The following is a 17,247-nucleotide window of genomic DNA, read 5'->3' as shown; positions in this document are numbered from 1 at the left end:
CTGCAAGAGTATCCTCCAACTGGTCCTCCTTCTCCTGCCCGACCCCTCTGGTCTGACAGTCAATAGCTATTCCATGCATGTGCGTGCCCACAGTATCCCAAATTCTGTCCATGAAAGACCTGAAGATTGAATCCACAAATATTTACTGTGGTCAACTCTTGTGGCTAGCAGAAGCTGGACAAATAGGGTAGGACTGGATCTCTGCTTTCAAGCAGCTTTCAATATAATTGTGGACAACACATTGACAAATGATAGAAAGAAAACCAGCATAAAGCCATATATCACTCAGTGTTGAAATTTGTGGTTTTTGCAGGTTTGTTTTGACCAGTCCTTGTAGAATTGTCAGTAATCTGTAAAATGTTTGCCAGTGATATCAATATGTCATCAAAATTAATGGCACACCATGAAAGAGCTCCATGTATTCAACTCATTCAACAAGAACTTGTTAAGCACTTACTCTGATGATATTTTGCATTTGTAAAGAGCCTTACAGTTTGCAAACTGCTTTCACAAACATTGACTCCTTAGAGAAGCAAGCTTAAGTGGCTTTCCCAACATCACCTGGGTTATTAATTCTGAGATCCAAGGCAGTAGTTTCTTCTAGCCATCCTTGTAACCTCTGCCAGTCCATCCTTTAAACTTAGCCACAAACAATGAATATAAGTTTGAGTCCACACACTAGCCCATGGCATGGGTACCCATTCTGAACATGAATCATACCCACATATGCAGTTATGTGCAAAAAGGATCTCCTTCAAGGACTAAAAACAGGAATCTTAGGAATTCCATTTCTAGGTTTCATATAGATCTGCTCACACACTCTCCTGGCCCTGAAACTCTGCTTCTTTCATCTCTGACCGTTTTGTGTGGAGAAGACGAAACTGCTGATTTGTGATCTTTGTGACTGTCTCCTGAGGCCCAGGATGAACTTTACAAACCCACCTCAATTTCAGACTGAGGGTTAGGGTTGTTTGCACAATTTCCTCCATCCTCCCCACCCATCAACCATCAAATGATGGTTGAGGGCAGTTGGAGTGGGGAGGAGAAAGACGGAGAGAATGGAAGCATCCCATGAGGAAAAAGAGAGGGAACTGCTTTCATTCCCTCTTAGAGGGGGTGTGTGTGTGTGTATGCATGTGTGCATATGCAGGGCAGACACATTGACACTGAATGGAATTTTATGACTTTATTCTATGTTGTGAATAGATTTCTGTGTCTTTATTTTATGTTCTTTATCCTATGACTGGGCTACCACAACTGGCCTGCTTGAAGATCTTCCTCTCCTCTGCCTCCCACCCTGGCCAAATTAGAGTCTGGGCAGCTTTCCAAGTACCAAGGTTGAGTTCGTCTTTTCTTCTCTCCTTTCCCTCCATTCCTCCATGTCTTCCTTCCACCCATCCTTCTCCCCTTCCTTCCTTCCTTCCTTCCTTTTTTCCATTTCCTCCCGTTATTTCCTTTGTTTCCCTTCTACTCTCCCTCACTCCATTTTCTCTTTTTTTTCTAAACTCTAAATTTTCCCTTCTTGCAAATCTAGTCCTCTCTGCACAAATGACTCCTTTGTAAAATAAGTCATCAAAATTAATTTCACTCCAGATACTTTTGTAAAAGATAAAAGCAATCCCCAATATCTTTAAATACGTCAAAAAACTTTTTCTCACCCCTTTGTAAACTGAAACCTCTCCCTCCTCACATGGTACCAGAATTCTTACATGCTTTTCCAGTGGAGGCGACTTATCTCCTATCTCTCTTATCCTGTGGAGCCCAAGGTGGTACTGTTGGTTGAACTGCATCCTCTAAGAAGATAAGTCCTAACCCCTGGCACCTGTGAAATAGGGTCTTTGCAGATGTCATCAAGTTAAAAATGAAATCATACTGGATAAGGGTGGGCCATATGACTTTAAGAAGAGACACACTGGCACACAGAGAGAAGACCATGTGAACATGGAAACAGAGACTGGAGTGATGTGTTTACCACCTAAGGACTGCCAAGGATTGCTGGCAAGTACCAGAAGCTAGGAGAGAGGCACAGAAACAGATTCTCCATCAGAGCTTCCAGAAGCAACCCACCCTGCCAAGCCCTTGATTTTGGACTCCTAGACTCCAGAATTGTGAGAGGACAAATTTGTTATTTCAAGTCACCAAATTTGTGGTATTTCCTTACAGAAGCCCTAGGAAACTACTGCAGGTGGTTTTGACATTCTTTGAGGCTTCATCTAGAATTTTGGAGCTGTCTTCTGTTTCTTCTCTTTATCCAAACCCAGCCATCATTGTGGGTGACTTTAGTGACTATATGGATGGCCCATAAACACATCAACCTCAATGTATCTTTACCTTCTCTTCTAAAACTTCTGTTCACAACCCTTTCTGGAGACCCATGACCCAGGTTGAATTGACAAAGCTATCATCACCTGGAGCTGTTCCACCTTTACAACATTAACTTTGTCATATCACTTTCTGACCACAACCTCTTCTCCTTGCTTTTTTAGTCTCTTCTTCCCACTCCACTTCTTCTTCAACCTTAGTGAAAATATAATCTTGAAACTAATCTTTACTGAAAGGTTATTATTTGCTATGAGTTATGGTATATATTGTCTCATTTATCCTTACAACAACCTTATAAGAGTAGATGCTATTATTATCACTTCCATTTTACAGATGAGAGAGCTGAAGCTTATAGAAGTCAAAAGAAATCTCCTCCAGGTCACATAGCTAGCAATTATAATGAAAAGTAAGCAAATTGCCCCCAGAGCTGGAACTGTTAACCTCGGCACTATAACTCTTGGTTTTGCCCACTGTTAACTCACTCATGATTTTCCTTCCTTTCCTATCTGCCCTAAATCACATAATGCATTACTTCACTTTCTTTTTTGCCAGATGCTCAAAATTTTTACTCTCTTGTCCTTCAGCTGCTCTTAACTCACTAATCCCCAGCCTTGAATCAACCCAGCCATCTGCATTTTCCACTCAAGGCCTTTGGCTTGTTGAGACCCTTGATTTGTACTTTGGATGAAGTTTCATGTCAGCAGCACTTTAGTTGAGTGTCTTCAGGGCCAAGCTGCAAAGACAACATCAAGCAGAAGACAGACTATCAAAGACAACCCTGGTGCAACAACCTGTGTTCAAGGTACAACAATATGTCTACTCATAATTCCTGTAGGAACCAAACATGCCTTCCACTGAACAATCAGAATTTCCCCCAAGGAAAGAGCTGCCAATAAAAACAAGCATTAAGAGAATGAAAAGACAAGCCACAAGACTGGGAGAAAATATTTGCAAAACACATATTTGTAAAAGGACTTGTATCTACAATATATGAAGAACTCTTAAAACTCAATAAGTATAAAACAAACAATTAAATTAAACTATGCACAAAAAAGCTGAACAGACATCTCACCAAAGAAGATACATGGATGGCAAAGAAGCATATGAAAAGATGCTCAATGCATATATCATAAGGAAATTACAAATTAAAACAAAAATGTGATACTATTACACACCTAGGAGAATGGCTAAAATCCAAAATGCTGACAATGCCACATGCTGGAGAGGATGTGGAGCAACAGGAAATCTCATTCATTGCTGGTGGGAATGAAAAATAGTACAGCCACTTTGGAAGATAGTTTGGCAGTTCCTTTCAAAGCTAAATATAGGCTTACCATACGATGCAGCAATTGCGCTCCTAGGTAATTACCCAAATGAGTTGAAAACTTATGTCCATGAGAAACCTGCACATGAATGTTTTTAGCAGCTCTGTTCATAATTGTCCAAAATTGGAAGCAACAAAGATGGCCTTCCATAGGCAAATAGATAACCAACTGTGGTACATTCATATAATGGAATATTATTCAGCAATAAAAAGAAATGAGCTATCATGACACAAAACGACATGGAGGAAACTTGAATGCATAGTGTCAAGTGACAGAAGCCAGTACAGTGTGATTTCAACTATATGACATTCTGGAAAAGGTAAATATATAGAAACAGTAAAAAGACCAGTGGTTGCCATGCATTTGGGGGTAGGCATGGGGAGAATGAATAGTTGGAGCATAGGGAATTTTTAGGGCACTGAAACTATTCTATATGATACTATAATGGTGGACACATGACTTTATGAATTTGTCAGAAGCCACAGAACTATACAATACAAAGAAACAACTATAGACTTTAGTTACTAACAATGTATCAATATTAGTTCATTAATTAAAACAAATGCACCACACTAATGTGAGAGGTCAATAATAGGGGCAACTGTGTGTGGGGGTGGGGAAGGAATTAAGAGAATTCTCTGTATTTTCTACACAATTTTTCTGTAAACCTAAAACTGCTTTAAAAATAAAGATTATTATTAAACAAATAAACAAAACACAAGCAAACATCCTAAGATGAAATGTGAATTTGATAGGAAACACTCACTATGCCTGAGGTCCTCCTATGGAAAGGACCTTCATCCCCAGCAGTTTCTGCTATCTCAGCACCACCCACAACCTGACAGGACAAGAACAAGGTCACACTGTGGGTTGTTGCTACTCAGGGGAGTGATACTATGGGCTCACTTCAGGGTCAGCAAAATGGTGCAGTCTGAGCCTACTGCCTGCATTGGCTTGTTCACAATAAAGAGTAGACACTGCCAACTCACTCATTCATTCATTCCACAAAATATTGCTTGAGCTCCCTGAGCTAAGCACTGAGAATATCACAGAGAATGAGTCTTTACTACTATATTCACTGTCAGAAAATTGACTATGTAACCAACCAGTAGAGGTTTGGGTACTTTCGTAGAGAACAGGCTCAAGGAAAGGAAACAGGCAGACAGGGGGCCTCTTGAGATCCTCCTGGTCCTAGGAATGTTCAGGAGAAGGACAGGCACCTGTGTTATTATTCACATCAGTCAATCAATCATCATTCATTTGTCATCGTCATTCATTTGTGGTGTTTGTGTTTATTCAAAGTATAAAAATGCAGGTTCATTATATTTAGAAAGCATAGAAAAATAAATAAGCAGATGATTAGATAGAGATAGGTGGATAGATAGATAATATATAGATGTAAGAGGTAGAGAGATAGACACAAACAAATATCTTCACATCCAAATTTAACCATTTTTATCATTCTGGTATCTCACTTTATCTTTGTCTAGAATCTTTTTAAAATCCCTTCATACATATTCTTGTTGCCTGTAGTGGTTTGGAGCTTTATATACCTCAGAAAAATCTTAATTTTTAATCTTAATTCATACTTAATCCATTCCTGTGGATCCATTGCAAGTAGGACATTTTGATGAGGTTACTTCAGTTAAGGTGTGGCCCATCTCAATCAGGATGAGTCTTAATCCTACTACTGGAGTGTTTTATAAAAGAATGACATTCAGATGGAGAGAGAGAAAGCCATGGAAGCAAGAAGCTGAAAATCAACGGAACCTGGGAAAGGCCAAGTGAGGCCATCACGTACCTTGCTATTGTGACAAGCTAAGGACAAAACATCTCCAGAACCCCACAGTCTTCAGGAACAAAGCATCTGCTTGATGGTGCCTTGATTCAGACTTCTAAGCCTCAAAACCATGATCAAATAAATTCCCATTGCTTAAACCGAACCATCGCACAGCATTTGCTTGAGCAGCGAAAGAAACTAAAATGGTGTCATATGATTACAGTCTTGACTAAATTTCTCACCAGGTTTTATAATTTCCCAAGCTACCTTTTCTTTCACCCAGGGAGATATGCCTTTAGGGAAGAAGGCTGAATTTTAATGCTGTAATAGCTTAAGTTAAGAGGTTGTCTGCAAAATACCATGTGATTCATCCTGGAACTAAGTGCATTGTCCATTTTTTCAATGGTCCATACTGATCCTTTGATTAGTGTATCTAGGCAGGGGTTGACCATAGAGGTATTTTCATACTCACTATACTTGCATACTAATCTGTACTCATACCCCAAGATGACCTGCCACCCCCTTCCTCCCTGATATTAAATCAGGAGGGAGTAAGATTGTGTCTTTGGTTCAGGTCACCTGGCACCTGCCATCTCTTTTGTACCAGGAAAAACTTTCTTCCTTTGCTAGAGTTGTGAGCCCATTCTGCTCCCAGCAACCCCATCACACTGCTTCTGCCTTTCTAGGAAGCATGGAGCTCAGGTATAGAGCTACTGCTGTGAAAGTAATGTGGGAGAACAGGATGGTTGCTGGATAATGAAGATCCTCACTGCTGTTTTCTGGAGGGAGAAGACCTGGCTCACCTAAGCAAAGTAAGATGGAAAGAAGTAACTAGAGTGGCTTGTCACACCCACCTAGCCTGACAGCTCAACAGGTGAGTTAGCAAATGCTACATTGTAAGGAATTGCAAGCTATTTTCTGCAAAGTGGGCAAAGACTCTGAGATTAATGACTGCACAAAGTGATAGATGTTGCTAAAGAATGCCATAAATTACCAGCCATAAACCTGGTAAAGCTTATCCGATTGTATGATGCAGTCTGGGGCGCTGGCAGATTCCCAACACAGGCAGGAGCAGTGGGTGGGGGCGGGGGTTGCTACAGAAGCTGGCAATGCATACCCCTGGCCGGAAGGTACAGATGGTGAGCTTGGCAGAAGTCCAGCACAGAGGCTATGGAGGCAGCAACACTGCTGAACTGGCTTTGCCTTCTCTGAACTACAGACCTTGATCTGGGATGCTGGAAAAGCCCAAACTAGGCCCTGAGCATGATCACTAGAAGGTTCCAGCCTTCTTCCCCTTCCCTGGCTGTGGGATGGTGACCACGGGGCCCCTTTCCTAGATATGAGTTGAGGGATCAGGTCTCAGCTTTTTCATCTCACACCTTGAAGAAAAAGATGAGGGATGGTGGGGGTAGGGGATGGAGAAAAGACCTTTAATGATTCCTGCCTCCACGTTCTTCTGCCAGTGTGCTCCCAAACCTGGTCCAGCAGATCTAAATCATGACTGTGACAAGGACACTCAATGCCATGACCATGGCCTGAAACATGGACCACTCCCCAGCCAGACCCCAGGCCTGTTTCCACATTCCCCAAGGTGAACCACCTTCTGCCCCTCCTCTTCTCCTAACTGCCACTTTGGCTTCAGAGAAAGGATTAATGCCATCAAAGTAAAGAAGAAAGAGGGAGAAAAGAATAGGGGAAAAAGAGGATTGGATGAACGAAAAAGTGGGAGGAAGAGCTACTCACAGTAGGGAAGACGAGAGAGCATCTAAAAGAAGAACTGCACCACGATTTCCCGCGGTTTCCTCACTTACCCCCCACTGCCATGTACTGCCTCAAACGTGACACTGATTAAGCACTAGTGGGAGGTATGCAGCGATAAAAACAGAACTACCTTCTGCCTTCCTCCCTTCTAGCATTACCTATATATACAAACACACTTACATACATGCAAACTTTTATATACATACTCTTCAAAAAGTGTCTGTTTACTAAATAATAAAATTAAAAGGATCATCTTAATAGATAATGGTGCCCTTCCCTTCCTGCCTCTCCCTGTGGTGCAGAAGAAAGGGCTGCAAAGTAGCGAAGTTTGGCTGAGTCTTTCCTGGGGCTTATGGTCTACAGAGGCACAGAAGGCAGATGAAAGGCTTATGAACCACATAATCTCAGCTCTGCACCCAGATTAAGGGTCAGAACCAATGTTGGTTGTGAAACCCAGTGTTTATTGAGTACCTATTATACACCAGGCATTGTGCCAGCTATTGGGGATTCAGTGAAGGATAAAATAGAGCACACTTCTCATAACTAAGCACTTCAGAGAAATCATCGGTGCTATTCATCAGGTATTTCTAGCTCTCTGCCTTCTGGATACAGGGTAGGATTTAGCACTTTCTGGCTCCTTATTTGGGGGTGGGGCCATGTGATTTGTGAGTGGAAGTGATCTGTGTCACTTCCAGGACACAGCTTTATTTGACTGCTAATGTGAGCCCCACCCATGTGACCTTCAAGTTGGTGGCTGCTCTCTTGGCCTAGGAGCCTAAGTGACTACGATGAGCAGTCTTCCAGCTGACCTGCAATGGACATGCAGCATGAGCAAGAAATAAACTTTAGTTGTTTTAAGCCACTGAGATTTTGGGGACCATTTGTTACTGTAGCATGACCTCACCTATCCAGACTGATACACTCCTATCAGCCACCAACACATTTATTGAGACTTTGCTACGTGCAAGGCCCTGTGCTAGGCTCTGTGGATGGATATAACATGCATGGGTCCTAATCTTTACCCTCAGCCTGCTCACAACCTGGCTGGGGAGCCATCTTATGCACATGGGGAAGAAGACAACCATCACTTTAAGCACAAAGTAGATAAGAGCATATCAGTCACAATAGCCTAGGTTATGGGACAGAGGTTAAGGATGAACAAAACTCCAAGAAGGGAGAGAGTGCCACACATAGGTTGGATGGTGAGGGAAGACTTCATGGAGGTGTCTGGATTTGAGATGGACTTGAAGGATAGATTAAAATAGGCAAGATGGGCAGGAGTGCATGGAACATTCTGGATGTTCTGAGCCACAAAGCCACAGGGGACTACATAAGAGACACGTTTAAGGGGCAGTTGGTGTAGATCGATGCCCCCACATGAGGAGTGAGAAGGCTTAGCAGTGAGGACAGTAGAGCTAAGGTGAACCAATATGGAGACAGCAGATCTTGATGGAAAAGTTGTCCTGGTGGGGGCCGAGGGGGTAAAGGAAGGGGAAAAGGCAAGGCTCCTGACCCTGAGGCCGGGGCTCCCCAGCCTGCACTGACATCAGCTGCTCCTGGAGACATCCTCATCTGGGAAACCGTGTCCCCAGCCAGCAGCCGTTTCTCCCCCCTCATTCCCTGCAGAAGGTAATAACCTGTCACCAGAACAAATAAAGCCTGATTTACATGAGATTTAATGCTAAGCATTTTCCTTTATTCCCTGGCACTGCAGTGACAGGACGGCAGCGCTGGTACTGCTGGGCCTGCTGTGTGCAGCCGCAGGATTTCAGTGGAGAGAAGTTTAAAAAGAAATTACTTTTCTGTGACAGGGTCTATTGCCCTGGGCAAGGGGTCCCCATCAGCTTGGCAACACCCCACCTGTTTTCCCTGAAAGTGATGCAAAGTCCATTGGAGAGGATTTCAGGAAGATGGGAGGAAGGGAGGAAGTATAGTGGGAAATTCACTCTGCACTCCCTGGGGTTGGCCCTTCATCCTCAGCCTCCCCGTGACAGACGCTTGAGTCCTAGAAAGTAGCATCGGTGTCAGCATCACCATTACACTCACCATCACCATCGCCATGGCACCGGCAATGATTAAAAATGTTCTTTGTGCACCCACCATGACTGTGCCAGGCATAGCAGCTGTGAAGATGTAGCCACTGTCCCTAAGGACTTTACAGTCAATGAAGTCAGATACTTACACAAAAGCACTGTTTTACTTCACCTCCACTTCCATCCTCACCTTAACACCCCATACCCATAAACACTCTATGAACTTTCCTATCCTTTACTAATATAATCCTTAGACAATCCAATTAAATTCCAGCTATTTGTCAAGACCCAGCTTAAATGCTACATCTTCCGTGACACCTTCCTCAACTCTCCACCCTTCCAAGAAGGCTCCCCTTCCTCTGGGTCCCCAATTCATATTAATTTTAATTGCTCCTTTATTTTAGTGCCCATCACTCTTTATTCTGTATATAGTAATTAAGGGTATGTGTGTTTTCCCACCATTGGATTCTGTAAAATCCTTAAAGATCAGCATAAAAATTCTAGTAGTTAGCCAAAGAGAGACCATCCATTCTTTCTTAAGCTGCCCCCTTAGGGGTCTCACTTCCTTCCCTCAAATCATTCTTGGCATGATTAGGGGTCTTGAGTTAATCTTGATCTGGCAGGGAGAGGGAGCTCAAGGAGAGGGTTAAGGGCAGACACTATCCAAGAGAGAGGTTACATAACATGGGATTGCAGAGGGCCTTGAATATAGGGCTAGGGAGTTTGGATTCAACGTTAGAGGCAAGAGGGACCCAGGGAAGAATTTGGGGGCAGGTGCCTTCAAGGCATTCAATAACTCCTCCTCCAGTTTGCCTGGGAGCTTCTCTTGCATTGCTCCTTTTCTGGGTCCTCGGGTTCCTAGAGGACTGTTTCAGGAGTTCACTGTGTCTGGGAATGCAGTCATTTTTTTAATTGACCGAGTGGCCTGAGGACTCATTTGTCTCCATCTTATCCCATGTGAGTCCCATTTCAGGGATTTCCTTGCTGCCTAACTCATGGGGGACACTGTGAGTTAGGGAGCAGTATGAATTGATACACCCACATAAGGAGTGGAAAGCTTAGTGGTGAGGACAGTGATCAATTACCCTCTCCATGATTTACCTGTGGCAGTACTGGAAACCAAGGGTGGCTTTCCTTGGATCTTCATTAAGCATCTGACACCACCCCACACAACCGGTGTGGTGCTCAAGGAGTAGAAACCACTTATAGGACTGGGGACAAGGGTTAGAGTGAGGTTGTGGCAACGAGGCTGGCATCTGACACAATGACTTTCCCGATTACAGCAAACAGTGCTGTGTATGTTACTGTTCCTGTGAGGGCCATTTAAGGCTCTGAGTTTCCAGAATCTAGAGCATGGCACTGCTCCACAGATTGGACTTTTCCTGCCCTGCACTTTGACTATCAGCCACAGCAGAGCAGCTCCAGGAGGGAAATCAACTGCCCCAAATGCTATATTCCAGAGCCTATTAGAAATGAGTTTTAGATTTTTCTGAGGGAAAAGATTATCCATACCATTGCTCAGAGATAACTGAGTGAGTTTTCAGTATTCCACTTATTAACTGTGTGACCTTGAGCAAGTTACTTGACCTCCCTGAGCCTCACCTTCCTCTGCTGTAAAATAAGGGAAAACTGCCTTGAGAAGTTGTAGTAAGCAGGAAACAAAGACTTAGCTCAGTGCCTGGCACATGCTAGATCCTTAATGCATATTAGCTTTTGTTATTAGTAGTGATGGCTATAGACCTCTCGGGTCTATAGTAGTGGGTGCCTGAGAAAGTCTTGCCCCACAGGGACATTTAATAGGGGTCACTTGTCAAAAGCAGGAAGTGGGGTGGGAGTGGAGCAGGCAGGCTTCCCGGGGGAACCTGGAGTGGATTCAGGTGAAAGCTGGAGATAGCGAGGGAAAGGCATGGACAATTTAACTAGATGGATAACTAGATAACAGCAAGATGAAGGGGCCAATAGAGAAGGTAAACAAGATTGATAAAAGATATTAAAAAGGAGGGGAACCTCTGCACAGCAGGAGAATATAAATAGACCAGAATATCAATAGGATAGATGCTATGGATATAAAGGGGCCATAAAACAGAATGGACAGAAAATATAAACAGTGTAAATAGTCCAATGGATAGAATATGAAAATGATACGGGCAGATAGACAAGAAGCATTACCTAGACAGACACGGCTGAATAGCGGGAGAAAAAGAGATGAATACATTGCTGTGGGGACTGAGGATGAATGAGAATGGGGAATGAGGAGGGGACCTCAGGCGGCAGCTTTGGGTTTGCTGCCACCATCTCTGGGCTCCCACCCCTAATGGCTTCAGAAATGCGGCTTAATGAGGAGATCCCCTGGAGCTGAACTAGAATTAAAACAAATGGAAATCCTGTTGGGATTTTGTCACCTTCTCCACATTTGCCAATGATAGGAATTTAAATGAGAGCCAGCCTGGCAATTAGTGTGTCATCCTGTGGCTGGCTGAGAGGAAGAACAGCTTCTGAGGACTATTGTACAAAAGCCAGGTTGCAATGCTATGCTTACCCCCAAGAAATTGGGGTCTTTCCGCACAGATGCCCCTGCCTCTCCTGCCAGGAACCCCTGCTGTCATCTGAGGTCCCATCTCAGCTTATCCCAAGACCAGGTGCTCTTTGCCTTTACCACAGGGGTATCCCACCCTGACTGTGATGGTTAAGTTCATGTGTCAATTTGGCTAGGTTATGGTGTTCAGTTGTTTAGTCAAGCAAGCCCTGGCCTGATTGTTACCATGAGGTTATTTCATGGATTTAAATCATTAGTCAGTTGACTGTATCTATGGCTGATTACTTCTACAATCAACTGAAGAGACTGCCTGCAACAATGAGAGAAGTCACATCCAATAAGTTGAAGGCCTTAAAGGGAGAACTGATGATTTCAGCAGTCAGAAGGAAGTATTTCTATCTCTACTTCAGCCAGCCAGCTTTTCCTGGGGAATTCACTGACAGCTTGCCTCCTGTCCTATGGAATTCAGACTTAATAATCCCCACAGTCACATGAGCCAACTCCTATAATAAATCTCATAATTATACATACGACTATACCTAATACATCTACCCTCTGCACTTTAGCCATATAACCCTCTCAACTAAGCAAAAATAATAGACTCAGAATCCCTCATCACTTTTCATCAAAAGTCCTATTTATTCAGGGTTGGGGGTAAGGGGAGTCCTTCCTTACTCCTTTCCCTTTCTTCCTATTTCCCTTCCTCTTTTCCTTCCATCCTTCCTTCCTTCCTTGCTTCCTTCCTTCCTTCCTTCCTATTTCCTTTATGCATTTAAGATTTATTAAGCATATGGCCATTATTATATAACACAGGCATTATATACATGCTATGGGAGTACTACAGACTAGGAATTATGAGGATTCAAAGGCAGGAAGGAAAGTTTATTGTAAACTGCTGAGCTTTGAGGGGGTGTGAAGGGGAAGCAGTTTCAACAAGGAAAGCTTGGGTGAGAAAGGCCTTAAAAGCAGAGAAGAAGGACTGACCAGGAAAACACAACATGCATTTGGGCAAAGGCAAGTAGATCAAGGTGGCTGAGGCAAAGGATTCAGAGAGAAGAGTAGTGGACAAAAGGTATGGAAAAGTAGGCTGGGTTAAGGAGGTCTCAAGGTCAGGAATTCAGACTTTACCCAGCATCAGTGATAACTCATTGAGGCTTCTGTGGGAGAAGTGACAAAGTGAGTGGTTTAGGTGGTGATGAATAAAATAAAAGGAGGCAGGGGGCCATGGCAGGGGTTCAGTACTCAGGAGGACAGGGTCAGGAGAAACACTATACAGGCTTCCTTCTTGCCAGCAGCACTCCAGCCTCTTTCTTTCCTACAGTCTTTCCTCCTTGGGATGGCCAACTTTTATTCTTATCCCACTATTCCACTAAAGATCCTGCCTTTAGACATGAAATAAGCTTCAGTGGCAGAGAGATTCCAAAAGGAGCCGAGAGGTCACTCTGGTGGGCACTCTTATGCACAATATAGACAACCCTTTTTAGGTTCTAATGAACTGGGGTAGCTGGTGGTGGATACCTGAAACTATCAAACTACAACCCAGAACCCATGAATCTTGAAGACAAGTGTATAAAAATGTGGCCTATGATGGGGGACAGTGGGATTGGGGGGGCCATAGGGATCACACTCCTGTTTGTCTAGTTTGTGGATGGATGAGTGGAAAGGTGGGGGAAGGAAACAAACAAACAAACAGACAAGGGCACCCAGTCCTCTTTTTTACTTTAGTTGCTCTTTTTCACTTTAATTATTATTCTGGTTATTTTTGTGTGTGTGGTAATGAGGGTGTCGGGGATTGATTTTGGTAATGAACATACAACTATGTAATGGTACTGTGAACAATCAAATGTACGATTTGTTTCGTATGACTGCGTGGTATGTGAATATATCTCGATAAAATGAATTAAAAAAAAAAAAAAGATCCTGCCTTTAGTCCTTCAATTCTTTTCCCTCCTCCTTCCCTTTCCATGAGAAGGAAAAAGTTTATTTATTTTTTTTTTTTTTGCCAGTTTGTGTTTTATTGACACTGTCATTCTCAGGCCTTGATTGCATACTTTCTGAGTGGGTACAGCTGCTCCTTCCTGTTTTTTGGTCTTCAGGTACTCCTCAAGCTTGTTGAGCCTATTGCACATGGCACATGTTTTCTTGGGTTGCATATCTAGGGGCTTGTACTTCTTGCCCTTGTAGAACTTCCTGAGGTTCTCTTTCTGAGTCTGATTAATGATGGTAAGAACATTGGCAATGGATTTGTGGACAACTCGGATCTTGGAGAGCTTGGACGACACACCGCCTGTCACCTTGGCGACACGCAGCTGGGACACCTTCAGGTCGTCCAACTGTTTCAGCAGCTCCTCCTTCTTCTTGCCGCGAAGATCCTGAGCCTTGATTTTGGCCATCACTGCAGATACCCAAAAGCTTTGTTTTTTAAGGAGGATATTGATTCCCATGGCAACTCAGACCATATCAAAGATCCCTTAAAAGATGCTGAGGTCCAAAACTGGCAAAGAAAGGAAAGCTAGAGACCAAGAGCCCACCAACAAGACATTCACTTGATTCAAGAAGGCAGCTGCTGGGAGACAAGTGGGGAGGTGGCTCTGGCAGCTGATGTAAGACAGCTTGACGCTCTTATATGAGGTGTGACCAATTATTTTGACAATTCTGTCTTGCCATGTCAGTTAAATGTTTTGTTCTTCACAACCTGACTTCTCCCAAAAGACTGTAGGGGCAAGAGAAACTTGCCTACCTTTTCTGAATGCCCCACAACTGGCACAGTGCCGCACACAAGGTAAGTTCTCAGAAATGCCATTTGAATAAATGAATGAAGCCAGACACTGTACCTGAGGGGTATGTATTTGCATATAAAATGTGATTAACTTTTTACAGAGATCCAAGAGAGGGCTGTCATTCAAAGCAATGCTTTTGCTGATTCTCCCACTGTTCAAAATATCCTTTGAACTTTTCTTAGAATTATCTTTAAGGCTAGTTAACAAGTCACACAAGAATAGCTGGCTTAGTGTATTATAATCTCACCATGTGCATGGAACAAACCCTCCCTCCTTCTGCAATTGCTAGCATATGAAAGCTTCTGGGGCTCTTATTACCCTTTTTCAATGAAGCCCTTTTGTGACTAACATTTTTTCCCTTCAATATTGTCCATGATGCTTATTTTCACCTAATCATATTTGCATAAGGGGTGGAGGTGGTGCTGTGAGTGTGTGTACATGTGTGTGGTTGTATGTTTGGGGGTCAAAACTAGGAGAGCTTCCACTGTCCATGCCCCCACCCTGATAGAGCATTTGGATTTATTTGTCCCTAGTTACTTTTTAAATTCTCACTACTGTCTTTCAGTTGTGAGGGTGGGGAGCTCCTGTGTAAGTTTACAGAAAAAAATGGAGCATTCCAAGTCCTCAGGAGGTCTCTGCTTTGAAAACAAAAAGGTGAGCACTTATGATTGATGGCAAGTAAGTTTTCCTTCCAGGTTCCCAAGTTGGAACTTTGCCAGTCTTGCCATCAGGACAGAAAGCTCACTGGAGGAAGCTTGAGCTGTCAGCTGCTTTTTAAAAATCTATAGAAATTTCTGCATGGTTCTGTGGCCAACCCAGGGTTTGCAGAGATTTTAGCTGCCACCACTGTGGGGACAGCCTTGGCTGGGACTGAGTAGGATGGGGATCTCTTGTCTACTGTGTCTGTCTGTGTCGGACACCTTCCTCTGGAGCAGGGACCATCTGATGGTGAGTGGTGGATGCATCAAGAGCAGCCTCCACTGTAATCTCAGCACCTCCAGAGGGGAGATTCATCTGAGCAGATAACTGATACTTCCTTGGCACACAGGCTGATGTCTCTTGGCAAAGAAACCGAGGTACCTACCAGCTAATCAGAGATTCTGTCTTCAGCAGCTATGAACAGATGGGTTGGGGCTTTTTGGGGTCAAACATTTGCACATGTCCATCTCCATCTCAAAACTGAACATTTTATGGTTGAAAAAAAATCTGTAGGTTGAGAAGAGTAAGGAATCCTCCTGATAGCATGGGGCTGTGGAGAGAAAATGCAGTGGGAGCTCTGATCTCCATGGAGTTTATCTGTGCCCAGGGTTCCTTGCCTCAGCTTCACTACAATGCAGCTATGGAATCTTCTGACAAATTATCTCTGCTTCCCAGGGTTCCATTTCTATATTTGCATGATGACAGATTGGACGAGATGATCAGCTATATGGTATTGGCAGCAGGCATAAAGAGACATAGCTCCCACTGATAAAGGAAGATGAGGCTGTTGATTCAGTAATGATGCATTATTTCCGTCATGTTCTCTAGTGGGCAAGCTTGTGCTATATTTTGGGGACAGACAGCACATGTTTGGGGTGTGGGGAGCCAGATTAGAGATACTATCTCTCTTTCTGGACTAGAGCAAAACCAGTTGGTTCCTAGAGGCCAGAATCTAGGACTCATTAAAAGGATGCTTCAACCAAATAAACTCACAAATTCCCAGTCATGCCAGGAAAGGTTTCTCTTTTTTGGCTGTAAAATCTTAAAGACAAAACAAAAATATGGCCATATACTGAAATATTATCTCATGGATTTTCCTTTATAGATAATTCTTTTTTTTTATCCTAAAACTCTTTTGCTTTAAAACTAGACCATCAGGCTGAGGCTAATTGCCCCAGGACACCAAAGAGCCTTTTGAGAAACAAGACTCTAATACTTGGCTGTGAGTTCTTGAAAGCTAAGGCTTGTTATTGAAGGAGCTGGGGCTCACTGTAGTTATTGTTGCATTAGTGTTGTTTTAATATCAAAACCTTAGTTTTGACCATCAAGAGAAAAGGCTGGAGGACTGTAGCATAGTTTATGCCACAGACCAGCAAAGGGAGAAAATGCCTAAGATTGTAAAGACAGTTTTCCTATCATGCAGAAAGGAGATAAGTACCTTCTCTGAACTTGGGGAAAGCCTGAGAAAGACTGGAAGAGGAGTGTGAAAAAGTTTCAATGTGAGCATAGGCCATGCTCTGTGCCCCCACGTTGAGGTTGAAATTCAGGAGACGGGGTGGTGAAGAACCCCACAGAGAGGACAGAGTCCCCTTGACCATGGTTCCCACTAGATCTGGGGGTGAGTGTGGTAGATGGAAGAAATAGCAGGATAAGTGAAGGCTGAGAAAAGATCCTCCTTCTCCCACACCCCACCAAGGCTCCACTGATTCCCGATGGCAAGGAGATTTGAGGGGCTGAGGAGAACACAGAACGTGGTTGTGAGTTGAGAGCCAGGAGGTCAGAGGCTGGAGAGCCCAGGCAGGGGCTGAGCCAGCATTGGACCCTCGGAAAGTCACAGTGCCTGAGAGGGGGAGCTGGGGAGCTATCTGAGCAGGCCTAGAGCAATAATTATAAGCATGCCACATGAGAATAACATGACATCCAGGCAAGAGGTCCTGGACCAGAGATTTCACCCCTGATGCCAAAAGCATACAAAATTCCCACCCCTGCCCAAACCCAGCAGCATAAGGCA

At 43.5% G+C, this 17,247-nt stretch overlaps 1 protein-coding gene and 1 pseudogene across 2 annotated transcripts in view; both read right to left on the bottom strand.

Annotated features, from left to right (window-relative positions):
• Positions 1-17,247, bottom strand: part of TNR (tenascin R) — a 428,568-nt gene that overhangs the window by 240,947 nt on the left and 170,374 nt on the right. The gene's annotated exons all lie outside the window — the stretch shown is intronic.
• On the bottom strand, positions 13,790-14,150 carry LOC119526311 (annotated as a pseudogene).

This window comes from Choloepus didactylus, chromosome 2 (genome assembly GCF_015220235.1).
Source record: "Choloepus didactylus isolate mChoDid1 chromosome 2, mChoDid1.pri, whole genome shotgun sequence".
NCBI classification, from domain to species: Eukaryota; Metazoa; Chordata; class Mammalia; order Pilosa; family Megalonychidae; genus Choloepus; species Choloepus didactylus.
The sequence above is the reverse complement of the archived record's forward strand: the minus strand, read 5'-3'. Positions and strand labels throughout refer to the sequence as shown.